This window comes from Felis catus, chromosome A2 (assembly GCF_018350175.1).
Source record: "Felis catus isolate Fca126 chromosome A2, F.catus_Fca126_mat1.0, whole genome shotgun sequence".
In the NCBI taxonomy this organism is placed as follows: Eukaryota; Metazoa; Chordata; class Mammalia; order Carnivora; family Felidae; genus Felis; species Felis catus.
The window spans coordinates 108,104,365-108,114,660 of NC_058369.1; the positions used below are offsets into that span (position 1 = coordinate 108,104,365).

Sequence of the window (10,296 nt, forward strand, 5' to 3'; positions counted from 1 at the left end):
CCGCAGACCAACACAAACCTTACCACCACTGTATCTCGCAACCAACCAGTGCCTTTACAGGGCCTATGTCTTGGCAGCTGCCACAGCAATGGTGAGTTCTGCAAAAGCCTGAGAAGTACCTTGTTAAAAACATAGGATCCATCGAAGCACCCTTTGCATATCTGCTTAGGCTGGCCAGTTCTGATAGCAGCAGTTTCAGCTCTCAATTAACAAGAAGACCAGAGTGTACCTACTTAAAATGCACCCTAAATCTGCGGGGGACCAAACACTTCCAACAACAGGCAAAGAGAGCCACTGTGGACAACTGAACTGAAGGGAAAACAGGCAAGAACACAAGGCCACATATAGGAGATACTCCCTGAAGCACCAAGTCCTGGGGAATAGGGACACTGCACTGCAGGGAATTTCAGGATCTCTTCTTCATAAGGCCATTACCTTTAATAGAAGGAGACATAATGAACTTTTCTAACATGTAGAAAGTAGACAGAGAGAGTTAGAAAAAATGAGAAAACAGACATATATATCCCAAAGAAAAGAACAAAACCAAACTACAGCAAGGGACCTAAGCAAAAGGGATATAAGTAATATGCCTAATAGAAAATTTAGAGTAATGATCATAAAGATATTACTGGGACTGAGAAGAGAGTGAAGGGCATCCGTGAAATCCTTAATAAAAAGATTAAAAAAAAAAAGAGCCAATCAGAGATGAAGAACATAATAAATAAAATTAAGAATACACATGATGGGAAGCAGGCTAAAAGCAGGCTAGATGAGCAGATGAATGAATTAATGACCTGGAAGACAGAGTAATGGAAACTGACGAAGCTGGGCAAATGAAAGAAAATAGTCTTAGCGAACTCAGTGATTCCATCAAGCATAATAACATTTGTATTATTGGGACGCCAGATGAAGAAGAAGAAAGGGAGCAGAAATGTTATTTGAAGAAATAATAGCTAAAAACTTCCCTAATCTGGAGAAGGAAATTTATATCCAGATCCAGGAGGCACAGAGATCCCCCCAAAAATTCAACCCAAGGAGATCCACACCAAGATACATAGTATTAAAATGGCAAAAAATAGTGATAAAGAATCTTTAAAAACAGCAAGAAGAAAGAAGATAGCTAGACAGAAGGGAAACCCCATAAGACTATCAGTGATTTTTTCAGCAGAAATTTTGCAGGCCAGAAGGGAGTAGTATGATACCTTTGAAGTACTAAAGGAGAAAAATCTGCAACCAAGAAAAATCTATCCAGCAAGGCTATCATTCAGAAGAGAAGGAGAGATAAGTTTCTCAGACAAACAAAAACTAAAGGAGTCCATGACCATTAAACAAGCCCTCTAAGAAATATTAAAGGGGACTCTTTGAGTGGAAAGGAAAGACAATAATGAGAGTATGAAAAACAAGTACATCTGTAAAAATCAGTCAAGGAATTCACAAAATAAAAGGATGTAAAATATGGCACCAAATACCCAAAATGTGTATGGGGGGAGATAAGTAAAGAATAAGTTCAAACTTAAGCAACCATCAACTTAATAGAGACTTCTGTATGCAGAAGATGTTATGTACAAACCAAATGGTATCCATCAATCAAAGCCAGTAATATTAAGAATAAAGAGAAAAGAATTCAAGTATATCACTAAACAAAACCAGGAAACCATGAAAGAGAGCGAGAGAAGAAAGCATCCGAGAAAAACTATAGAAACAACCACAAAACAAGTAATAAAATGGCAATAAATACCTATCAATAGTTACTTTGATGTTTTATTTATTTTTAAGACAGAGAGAGACAGAGCATGAGCAGGGCAGGGGAAGAGAGAGAGAGGGAGACACAGAATCAGAAGCAGACTCCAGACTCTGAGCTGTCAGCACAGAGCCCCACGCAGGGCTCGAACTCACGAACTGTGAGATCATGACCTGAGCCGAAGTCTGATGCTCAACCGACTGAGCCACCCAGGCGCCCCTAGTTACTTTGAATGTAAATGGACTAACTGCTCCAATCAAAAGACATGGGGTGACAGAGTGGATAAAAAAACAAGACTCATCTATACACTGCTATAAAAGTCTCATTTCAGACCTAAAGACACCAGGAGATTAAAAGTGAGGGAATGGAGAAATATTTATCATGTAAATGGGTACCAAAAGAAAGCTGGAGTGCCAATACATTTATTGGACAGACTAGACTTTAAAACAAAGACTGTAACAAGAGACAAAAAAGGATCCAATATAAAAATGAAGAGGGCAATCCAACAACAAGATATAACAATCATAAATAGTTATGCACCCAGTATGGAAGCACCCACATGCATAAAACAGTTAAAAATAAACATAAAGGAAATAATCAATAGTAATATCATAATGGTAGGGGATTTTAACACCTCACTGACATCAATGGACAGATCATCCAAACAGAAAATCAACAAAGAAACAGTGGCTTTGAACAACATAGTGGACCAGATATATTCAGAATATTTCATTCTAAAACAGCAGAATACACTTTCTTTTCAAGTGTACATGGAATGTTCCCTAGAATAATCAGATATTAGGCCACAAGACAAACCTCAACAAATTAAAAAAGTTCAAAGACATAGCAAGCATCTTTTCTGACTACAATGCTATAAAATTAGAAATCAACCAAAAGAAAAAATCTGAAAAGACCACAAACCCATGTTGAATACATGCTACTAAAAATAAATGGGTCAACCAATAAATCAATGAAAAAATTAAAAAATTACATGGAAACTGAATATGGAAACACAATGATCCAAAATCTGTGAGATGCATTTCTAAGAGGAAAATTTATATCAATACAGAACTACCTCAAGAAGCAAGACAAATCTCAAGTAAACAACATAACCTCACACATAAAGGAGCTAAAAAAGAACAACAAACAAAACCCAACACAGCAGAAGGAAGAAATAACAAAAAGTAGAGCAGAAACAAATGGTATAGAAACTAAAAAACCAAGAGAACAGATCAAAGAAACCAGGAGGTATCCTGAAAATGTTATCAAAATTATAAACCTCTACCTAGAGTCACCAAACAAAAAAAGGGAAAGGACTCAAATAAACAAAATCACAAATGAGAGAGGAGAAATAACCAACCAACACCAGAGAAGTACAAACATTTATAAGAAAATATTATGACAAATGATATGCCAACATATTGGACAACCTAGAAGAAAGAGATAAATTCCTAGAAATATGTTACCTATCAAAACTGAAGTAGGAAGAAACAGAAAATTTGAACAGACTAATTACTAGCATGGAAATTGAATCATTAATCAAAAAACCCCCAACAAACAAAAGCCCAGGACCAGACGATTTCATAGGGGAATTCAACCAAACATATAAAGTAGAATTAATACCTATTCTTCTCAAACTATTTCCAAAAAAATAGAAGAAAGCTTCCCAATTCATTCTATGAGGACAGCATTACCCTGATAACAAAACCAGATAAAGACCCCACCAAAAAGAGAACTATAGGCCATTATCTCTGATGAACATAGATACAACAATCCTCAACAAAACAGATGCAAAAATTCTCAACAAAATACTACCACACCAAAGTAACAATATACAAAAAAAATCATTCACTATGTCAAGTGGGATTTAGCCACAGGATGCAAGGGTGGTTCAATATTTGCAAATTACATCAAATGCAAATTATATCACATCAATAAGAGAAATGGTAATAACTGTATGATCAATTCAAGAGATGCAAGTAAAGCATTTGACAAAGTATACATCAATTCATGATAAAAAAGCTCAACAAACTAGGTTTAGAGGCAACATACCTCGACATAATAAAGGCCTTTTTGAAAATTCCACAGTGAATATCATACTCAATGAGGAAAACTGAGAATTTTTCCTCTAAGGTCAAGAACAAGAAAAGTATGTCTACTCTCACCATCTTTATTCGACATAGTACTGAAAGTCCTAGGCACAGCAATCAGACAACAAAAAGAAATAAAGGGCATCCAAATTGGTAAGGAAGAAGTAAGTTCACTACATGCAAATGACATAATGATATATATAGAAAACCCTAAAGACTCCACCAAAAAGTTACCATAATTGATAAATGTATTCAGTAAAGTCTCAGGATACAAAATCAATGTACAGAAATCTGTTCCATTGCTATATACTAATAATGAAGGAGTAGAAAGAGAAATTAAGAAAACAATCCTAATTACATTGCACCAATTATAATAAAATGCCTAGGAATAAACTTAATCAAATAGGTGAAAGACTTTTACTCTGAAAACTATAAAACACTGACGAAAAAAATTGAAGATGACAGAAACAAATGGAAAGACTCATGAATTGAAAGAATATTGTTCAAATGTCTACATTATCCAAAGCAATCTCTATATTTAAAGCAATCCCTATCAAAATACTACAAGCATTTTTCACAGTGGTAGAACAAATAATTGTAAAATTTTCATGGAACCACAGAAGACCCCAAATAGCCAAAGCAATTTTGAAAAAAAACAAAAGCAAACCTGGAATCACAATTCCAGAATTCAAGTTATATTACAAAGCTGTAGTGATCAAAACAGTATGATACTGGTACAAAAGTAGACACAGACCAATAGAACAGAATAGAAAACCCAAAAAGAAACCCACAATTACATGGTCAGTTAATCTTCAACAAAGCAGGAAAGAATATCTAAGGGGAAAAAGGCAATCTCCACAGTAAATAGTATTGGGAAAACCGGATACCTACATCCAAAAGCATGAAACCAGACCACTCTCTTACACCATACATCAAAATAAATTCAAAATGTATTAAAGACCTAAACATAAGACCTGAAACATAAAAATCCTAGAAGAAAGCACAGCCAATAATGTCTCTGATACCAGTTGTAACAACATTGTTCTAGGTAAGTCTCCTGAGGCAAGAGAAACAAAACCAAAGTAAACTATTGGGACTACATCAAAATAAAAAGCTTCTGCACAGCAAAGGAAACAATCAACAAAACTAACAGGCACTCAACAGAATGGAAGAAGATATTTGCAAATGGCATATCCTGTAAAAGGTTAGAGTCAAAATATATAAAGAACTGATTCAACTCAACACCGTAAAACAAATAACCCAATGAAAAAATGGGCAGAAGACATGAACACACATTTCTCCAAAGAAGACACACACATGTCCAACAGACACATGAAAAGATGCTCCACATCACTCATTATCAGGGAAATGCAAATCAAAAATACAATGATATATCACCTCACACCTGTCAGAATGCCTAAAATCAAAAACACAGGAAACAACTGTTGGTGAGGATGTGGAGAAAAAGAAACCCTCCTGCACTGATGGTGGGAAGGCAAACTGGTTCAGCCAGCTTGGAGGCTACTCAAAAAATTACATAGAGAACTACCCTATGATCCAGTAATTGCATTAGTGGGTATTTACCTAATATATATATATAGACATTAATTCAAAGAGATACATACAACCCATGTTTATAGCAGCATTATTGCATTATTTACAATAGCCAAAGTATGGAAGCAGCCCAAGAATCTATCAAAAAATGAATAAAGAAGAAGCATATATAAATACGCTAGAGAATATAATGCTAAGTGAAATAAGTCAGTCAGAGAAAGACAAATACCATATGATTTCACTCATATGTAGTTTTAAAGAAACAAAACAAATGGGCAAAGGCGAAAAAGAAAAAGAGAGGGGGGAGAGAAAAACCAAGAAACAGACTCTGAACTATAGAAAACAAATTGATGGTTACCAGAGGGGAGATGGGTGGCAGGATGGGTGAAAAAGGTGATGGGGATTAAGGGGATTAAGGAGTATATTTGTGATGAGCACTGGGCATTGTACAGAATTGGTGAATCCCTACATTGTACAACTGAAACTAATATAACACTGCATGTTAACTACACTTCAACTGAAATAAAAACTTAAGAAAAAAACATAACAAAAGTGTAATATAAAGAGTTAATACAAACACATTGTTAATTCTGATATATAATTTTTAAAATATAAGCATTTCTTGTCGAGTTAAACAAATAAAAATAGGTATTTTCAGGCTTTGGGTGACTGATTCTTTAAATCTCAATGTTCAGTATTTTCTTATTATAAATCTATCTGAATCATCACTTTCTTTAAGAGAAAAATGTCAACAATTTATATATGAAACATGAAACAGCATATGTGGCTCAAATATTGTAATCCCAAATCAATTACTAAAGAAAGATGTGACAGAGATATTCAGAGTTGCATGAAAGCTATGCTTAAATACTATGTAACTAAATCGTTTCCGAATATTTTGAGAAGCTTAACTTTATACATTCTACAAAGTAATTTTGTCTAGACAAAGGAAACAGCTACTGTGACAAAATTTTCTTCATTAAAACAAAGTTATTAATATGTTAGTTGTCTTGGTTCAGAGACTCCATTACAGTTTCATTAAAATTAAAGCCAAAAAAGACCATTCTCTATTCTTCTTGCTATTACTTGACATTACCTATACATTAGTATGGAACGTATACAGTATACAGAAATCTACAGTGTGCAAAATTTAGTAGGAGATACAAAATGACAGTGGCTTAAACAAGTATAAAAGTCCAGGCTGATAAGGTGCTCTGCAGTGTCAGACACTGAGACTCTTTCCCTCTGTTGCTCTGCCATCCCCAGGCAGGGCAGGGGGAGGGGGGGTTCCTTCCTCTAGGTGCAAAATGACTCACCCCCACCTCCATAGCCTAGCCTTAAAACAGTGGGTGCGGCAGGCAGTTCAGAGTATGGTCCTTCCGTACATCCTGGAAATTGCTCCCGTTACCTTGTAATGTATTTCCTTGGCCATAATTTAATCTCAGAGCTACAGCTAGGTACCAGGGAGACTAGAAAATGTAGTCTCTATTCTGAGTGGCCATGGGACCAATTAAAAATAAGGAACTCTCTCTACCAAAGAAGGGAAGAATATACACTAGAAGAAACCTAGTAGCCTCTGCTATAGTCATATTTCCACAAATTCTAAAAGTCTACCCCTTGAAAAAAAATTAATGGCTAAAAAAAACTGAAACTTATAATCTTTTCTTAATTTAGACACTTTATTTGTGCTAGATTGAGCATTATTATTTTGACTTTTATTCAATATAGAATGCTTCTCATAGCATCAAATTCACAAGCTAATTTTGGAAACTTTTCCCAATTTAAGATTTCTAAATTTCCAAATTTTCCAATGTAAGAAGAAGGAACCAACTAAAATAAGGCAGGTGAATTTTGTTTGCTACAGCAAAGACACCAAATACAAAATCACTTCTGAGTCCTATTCAGTGGGAAAGTGTAAGAGAAGGAAATCAGTTACGAAAAGTATGTTTTAATATTATTTTAACAGAGTTAATATTTAGATTTAGATCCATTTTACATCTTTGGTTACAGCTCCTTTTTATATTTCAATTCTTCTTTATAGAATTATTTCTTTCCACTTAAAATACATATTTCAGAATTTCCATTAAATAATTTCTTCATGGTAAGACCTCTTATGTGTGAAATGTTTCTTGCCTTTATTCGTGATAGTTTTGTGAATACACAGTGCTAGGTTAACAGTTATTTTCTCTCAGCACATTTTAAAGATATTATTCCTTCAATGTCTATTGGCTTTCAAAGTTGCTGTTACAAACAAGTACAGGAAACAAGCTGACCATTGCCAGAGGGGAGGGGGAAGGGGAAAGGACAAATTGGGTGAAGGGGATTGGGAGATAGACTTCCAGTTATTGAATGCATAGATCATGAGAATCAAAGGTACAGCTAGGGAATATAGTCAGTGGTATTGTAACAGTCTTGCATGATGACAGATGGTAGCTATACTTGTGAGCATAGCATAATGTATAGAAATGTCGAATCACTATGTTGTACACCTGAAACCAATGTAACATTGTATGTCAACTATACTCAAATTTTTAATTTTTTTAAGTAAAAAAAAAAAACCTGCTGTTACAAAATCAACCATCTAATGATCATTCATTTTAAGTAGTATGAATTTTCTCCCTGGGTTATTAAATTCCTTTTTTTTTAATTTTATTTTTTTAACATTTATTTATTTTGAGAGGCAGAGCATGAGCAGGGGAGGGGGAGAGAGAGAGACATACAGAATCTGAAGCAGGCTCCAGGATCTGAGCTGTTTGTTAGCACAGTGCCTGACGAGTGCCTCACTCACGAACTGCAAGACCATGACCTGAGCTGAAGTCGGACGTTCAACGGACTGAGCCACCCAGGCGCCCCTTAAATTCTTAATACCGCAGATAACACTGTTATTTGATGCAGATTTGAGATAATTTTTAGTTCTGTTACACTCACTTGAACTGTGACTTATAGTATAATTAATAATAACACAAGCATACTTCCAAGATATTGCAAATCGAATTCCAGACCATCACTTTAAACAAAACGAGTCAAATGAATTTTTTTAGTTTCCCAGTACATACAGAAGTTGTGTTTATACTATCCTGTAGTCCATTAAGTGTGCAATAGGATTATGACTCAAAAAAAAAAAAAAACTGAAAATGAAAAAAGTTTAAAAGATTGTGAGAATTAACAAATTGTGACACGGCGATACAAATGCTTTTGGAAAAAAAAAAAAAAAAGGTTCAGAGAGACCTGCTAGAGGCGGGCTGCCACAAACCTTGAATTTGTAAAACACGCAATACCTGCAAAGTGCACTAAAGCAAAGGGCAGTAAAACCAGGTCCGCCTGCAGTAACTAGCATTTATTTAGCACTTACCTTGTGCCTGACACTGTGGTAAAAACACTCCACCTTATCTCATTCAGTTATCTTTCACTGGTAGGTACTCTTCCTATCTCTGTTTTGTGCCAGGAACGAGACTGGAATGAGACTGGGGAAGTCGGACAACCCCTGCCAGGTCACACTGCCGGGAGTGAGAGGGGAGGCGAGAAGAGCCTGGGGTCAGCGGAAGTAACACCACCCTGGCTCAGGTGAAACTTATTTACAAATGTAGACGTTGCGTGATTTGCAGCCCACTGGGCTAAGCTGGAACTACATTTCCCAGAATCCTTCTCCCACATGCTTCCCAGGAGAGTGCCAGCAGAGGGAGAGATATGCTGGAGATTTGGCAGGTGGGAGTGAGGAAGAAGCCATTACTCCCTGAAAGTCATCCATTTAGCTGTGGTGGGAATACGACACAGAGGTGCCTGCCAGTGCATTCGGGCTTGCCTCGTCCTTTGCTAGATGTCCCACTCTCCCGTACTAGTGGCAAACAGTAACTCCCGCCTCAACTCCCCACCGTGCCGAATGCAGAGGCAACAGCCCAGCTGAGATACTTTTTTTTTCCGCTCCTTTCACCATCCTTGTCCTATTCCCTCAGCTGGACAATCCCACCTTCCTGGCTTCCCTTGCCAGTGTCTACCCTTCCATCTACGCTCAAACTCAGAGGAGCTGGCCTCCAAATCCTCTTTCCAGACCTTATTTCTTCCACAATTATGTATGGTCTAACTCCATAAAGCCTGCAGTGATTCCATATCCTTAACTGAACCCTGACTGAACCCAGAGGTGATACAAAGTATACTGCGGGGGCACCTGGGTGGCTCGGCCGGTTAAGCTCCCTCTTGGTTTTCGCTGGGGTCATGATCTCATCGTTTCTGGGCGGTACTCTGCATTGACCACAGGGAGCCTGCTTGCGATTCTCTCTCCCCATCTGTTTGCCTCTCCCCACGCCCTCAAAATAAATAAATAAACTTAAAAAAAAAATACTGCACAAGTGCAGTGTTTCAAAAACTCCCTGTTCATGCTTCTTAAAATGCAGATTCTGGGATCCTATCTTAGATATATATTCTGATTGCTAGGCAGGCCAGATCCTGACTTCCATCTGACCTAGGCACTTTTGACTTCATTGTACCCCTTTATCCATATAAATCATTAAACATGTTTTACAACTGTGTTGGTATAAAGACAAATACAATCTAAGCTGAATTATATCTGTTTTCTAACTTTAAAGGAAGGTAAACACTATCTTGGATCCTAAAAGTATGCGGACCCTAGGCACTGTGTCTACTGTGGCTAATGTCGAAGCTAACCCTGATACTAGGTTTGGAGAGGGGCCAGGAATATGAATTTTAGGAACCTCTCTTGGTGATTCTTGTCATTAGGCAAGTTCGAAAAGGACTGATGGAGAATATGCGTACTTCAGGACTTCTAGGAAGCTCTGTAATCACACCATTAAAGGGTAAATAACATAAAATAACTTTCATATGGAAGGGAACACATTTGTAGGGAAACACTTTTTAAAAAGTGTAATAACAACAAAACCTAGCCCTGCAAAACAG

At 36.7% G+C, this 10,296-nt stretch overlaps 1 protein-coding gene across 1 annotated transcript in view; it reads right to left on the reverse strand.

The window, feature by feature from the left end:
• Nucleotides 1-9,479, reverse strand: part of DGKB (diacylglycerol kinase beta) — a 945,456-nt gene extending 935,977 nt beyond the window's left edge. Inside the window, exon 1 of the mRNA XM_045052433.1 lies at nt 8,738-9,479. The gene's annotated coding sequence lies outside the window, so the exon portion shown is untranslated. The remainder of the gene's footprint in view (nt 1-8,737) is intronic.
• Between the last annotated feature and the right edge of the window lie 817 nt (nt 9,480-10,296).